The sequence below is a fragment of the Parasteatoda tepidariorum genome, chromosome 1, assembly GCF_982258835.1.
Source record: "Parasteatoda tepidariorum strain Cologne lab strain chromosome 1, Ptep-v5.0, whole genome shotgun sequence".
Lineage (NCBI taxonomy): Eukaryota > Metazoa > Arthropoda > Arachnida > Araneae > Theridiidae > Parasteatoda > Parasteatoda tepidariorum.
In genome coordinates, this window is record NC_141755.1 from 121,264,664 (window position 1) to 121,269,322 (window position 4,659).

Below are 4,659 nucleotides of genomic sequence, written 5' to 3' on the forward strand. Positions count from 1 at the left end.
CTGACGGACTTTTTTGGAACTCTCTGCAGTATGCAGTATTTTGCTTATAGCTCACTTATCGTAGAGTGAGAATTTTAATCCCCTGAAGAGGGGGGATGGCTTCCCCTGCTTTAGCAGCTCGATGACCTGAGCGCAGTATCATCAAAAGTTAATTTTTAATTTTTTTAAAAATTTATTTTACTTAATTTTTTTATTTCCCTTTCATTACTTTAGTTGTTGTGGTAGTTCATTTACGTCGCACTAGAGCTGCACAATGAGCTATTGGTGACGGTCTGGGAAACATCCCTGAGGATGATCCGAAGACATGCCATCACAATTTTGATCCTCTGAGGAGGGGATGGCACCTCCGCTTCGGTAGCCCGACGACCTGCGCGCGAAGTCGAGCACTTTACGGTAGCACAGTTTAACGAGGACCAATACCGCACACGCTCGGTCCCTACGCAGACTGATCCAAGTGGTCCACGCGCACACTGACCGCAGCCAGTGATGCTTGACTTCGGTGATCTGCTGGGAAGCGTGTTTTAACGATCAGTCTACTGCGGGACTTCATTACTTTAACGTGAATAAAGTTTCCTTTACCAAAAAATTATTCGTAATTTTTTAACAGCGTTTAATATTTAATTAAAAGAAATAATTTTAAAGTTCTTATTTCATATTTTTCTAAAATTTCTTTTCCAATATTTTAACGTGAATAAAGTGTTCTTTACCAAAAAATTTTTCTTTTTCTTTTGAAAAGAGCGAATAATAGCTAAGAAGCGGATAAATTTCGGTTCCGATGCTACGCATTTAAATGACCCTATATCTCCCCTAAATATTAAAATATAATTTTCAAATTCGTCCAGAAATTATTTTGTTTAATTTTATTCTTTTCTTTTTCAATATTTTAACGTGAATAAAGTGTTCTTTATCCGTAAATTATTATTTTTCTTTTAAAAAGAGCGTACAATAGCCAAAAAACGGATAAATTTCTGCTCCGACGCTACGCATACAAATGATCAAATATTTGTACTTATCATAAGCTTATGATTTTTGAACTCGGCCAGAAATTATAGTTTATTATACTACGCAATCGTACCAAAGGAATTTTTATAGAAAATTAGGGGGCCCACAATAGGCTAAAATAGATTCCTTTAAAAAAAAAAACGCAGAGAAGGTCTTTTGGCATAATAATCAGGGCAACAGCTTGTGAGGCGTAAAAGGGTCAGAAGCACCACAGGCTAGTTAGCCGAATTAGTAAGTTGTAGAAGTTGTAATTAGAAATATGTGGACCGAGGGGTTCGGGGTTCGATCCCGGTCAATGGGAAATTTTTAATTTTCTTGATTTATTTTTATTTATTTTCAATATTTTCAATATTATAACGTGAACAAAGTGTTCCTTATCCAAAACTTCTTATTTTTCTTTTGAAAAGAAGGAATAATTCGCGATCGCAACGCTGGAATATGCCATCAGGGGAAACGACAGGCTCCATGCTTTTGGCCCTACACCTTTACCTCTCCTCCTCTTTTCAGTTGTATAGGATTGTTCTATAATATTTTCCTTCTTCTTAATATTTTTCGTATTTAATTGTCACAAATATTTTCGTAAAATTTCTAAACCGCTTTCTATTAGAGTTATATTCTATGTAGTTTTCAGTTGCCAATAGTTTCCGAATTCGAAAGTTTTTAATCTACTATTAAAAAAAAATATTTCCTATATGTAGGACCCACTAAAATATGGAAAAACACATTGAAAAAATAATACAGTCAATTCGCTATAACTCGAAGTACGATAACTCGAATATTACTATAACTCCATTTTTTTATGAGGGCCCGACCCTTTTATCTTCAATTTCATGTTAATTATTCTCGATTACTCGAATTTTACTCCCTTTAACTCGATTTTTTTGGATCTTTTGAAGCAAGAAAAAAAAACCTAGGAGCTGATATCTTGCCCCTTCCTTTGCAACAAACACACAAAATGTCTTTCGCACTCTTCATGGAGAAGCTAAAGCTGTCCCTCTTGAAGTATGTGAACAGTGGTTAAATGAAACGTTACCAAATTTACTTCAAGGATACAGTTAAAACGATGCTTTCAATATTGATGAAATGGGTTTATTTTTTAAATGTCTTTCAAATAAGACTATGATGTTTAAGGATAAAAACTACTCAGGGGGTAAAATGAGCAAGAAACATTTGACTGTCCTACTTGAAGGAAATGCGTCTCGGACAAAGAAATTGCCCTTACTTGTTATCGGAAAATACCGAAATCCCCGATGTTTCAAGAATGTAAATTACAAGTCTAACAAAAACAGTCCTTTGGATTACAAGTCTAACAAAAAGTTTTGGATGACATCAGTTTTATTTGAAGACTATGTAAGAAAATTGGATCAGAAATTCTTCGCTAAAAAAAGAAAAGTGATGCTCTTTATGTATAAATGCACAGCGCATAGTGATCTACCTAATTTGAAAGCAGTAAACTTGCAGTTTCTCCCGTCAAACACAACAGCAAAGTTGCAGCCGATAGACCAGGGTATCATAAAGTGCTTAAACAGTCTTATCGTAAATGTCCTGTCAGAAAAATGATCTTAAATATTGTAAGCATTTGGAAGATTTGTAATTGATAAGCATTAATTAAATAATCCGATAATATTTTGGAAGTCCAAACCGAAACTAACGGTAAGTCGAACTTCCGATATGTCGAAGTTTTTCGTCAGTCCCATCATACTCGAGTTATCGCGAATTCACTGTATAATGCAAAATAGGCGAAAGAAAAAAAAAAGAAAATTTTTTTGAAAAGTTAATAAAGCTGGGGTTCGAACCTGTTCCCCCTCGCCCCAGCCGTCAATTTCTAGTTCGGTGGCTTGACCACCAGACCACTCGAACACTAGAAGCCAGTCACGATTTCGCTTCAAAAGCCCTCTTACGTTCAGCTATGCCGTAGACCTTTGAGGGGCCCCCAGCACCCCCAAATTAATCTATAAAAATTTGCTCCAGCGGACATGTTAAGACCATTGACCCCTACTTAGGGACCGAGTTTGAAAATTATAACTTAATATTAAAGAGAGTTATACTGCTTCGAAATTCGAACCCCATCCCGCCATTTCACTTTATTTTTTATTCTTTTATTATTGTTACATTATGCGTTCTTTAACAAAGAAAGATGCACACTTTTACTAAAAGAACACCTTACTCATGAGAAACTGACGAGTATATTGTAAAAATAATTTAAAACAATGGAAATAAGCCAATTTTCCTGCATTTTTCCAGTTTTTACCCATTATTCGCCTTTTTACCGAATTAAAAAAATTATTTCCTATTTGTAGGACCCACTAAAATATGGAAAAACACATTAAAAAAATAATATAATGCAAAATAATCGGAAGAACAAAAAAAGAAATTTTGAAAAGTTTATAAAGCTGGAATTCGAGCCTGCCCCCCTCGCCCCCGCCGTCAGTTACTAATCCGGTGTCTTGACCACCATACCACTCGTACACTAGAAGACAGTCACGATTTCGCTTCAAAAGCCCTCTGACGGTCAGATATGCAATAGACATTTGAGGGGTCCCCTGCACTCCCTAATTAACCTATAAAAATTTTCTGCAAGCAGATATGTTTGGACCATAGACCCCTACTTAGGGTCCGAGTTTGAAAATTATAACGTATTATTAAAGGGAGTTAGACGGCTTCGAAATTCGAACCCCAACCCGCCATTTTATTTTATTTTTTATTTTTTTATTATTATTCCTTTATGCGTTCTTTAACAAAGAAAGATGCACTATTCAACTCAGAGAAAACCTTACACATGATAAATTGTCGAATATATTGTAAAAATAATTTAAAACAGTGGAAATAAACCAATTTTCCTGGATTTTTCCAGTTTTTCCCCATTATTCGCTATTTTCCCAAATTAAGAAAAATTATTTCCGATATGTAGGATCCTCTGAAATATAGAAAAACACATTGAAAAAATAATATAATGCAAAATAAGCGGAAGAAAAAAAAAATTTTTTTTTTAGAAAACTTGCGGAGGCGGGGATTCGAGCCTGCGAACCCTTCGCCACAGACGAGAGTTACTAGTCCGGTGTCTTGACCACCATACCACTCCAGTACGAAAAGCCCGCCACAATTTCGCCTCAAAAGTCCTCTCATGGTCAGTTATGCAATAGATCTTTGAGTGCCCCCCTGCACCCCCTAATTCACCTACAAAAATTTAATCCAGCCATTATGTTTGGACCATAGACACCTACTTAGGGTCCGAGTTTTAAAATTATAACTTAATATTAAAGGGAGTAAGACGGCTTCGAAATTCGAACCCCAACCCGCCATTTTGTTTTAATTTTTTTTTAATATTATTATTATTCCTTTATGCGTTCTAGATGCACTATTCTACTCATAGAAAACCTTACACATGATAAACTGTCGAATATATTGTAAAAATAATTTAAAACAGTGGAAATAAACCAATTTTCCTGGATTTTTCCTGTTTTTCCCCATTATTCGCTTTATTCCCAAATTAAGAAAAATTATTTCCTATATGTAGGATCCTCTAAAATATAGAAAAACACATTGAAAAAATAATATCATGCAAATTAAGCGGAAGATGAAAAAATAGAAATTTTTTTAGAAAAGTTCCTGAGGCTGGGATTCGAACCTGCGAACCCCTCGTCACAGACGTCAGTT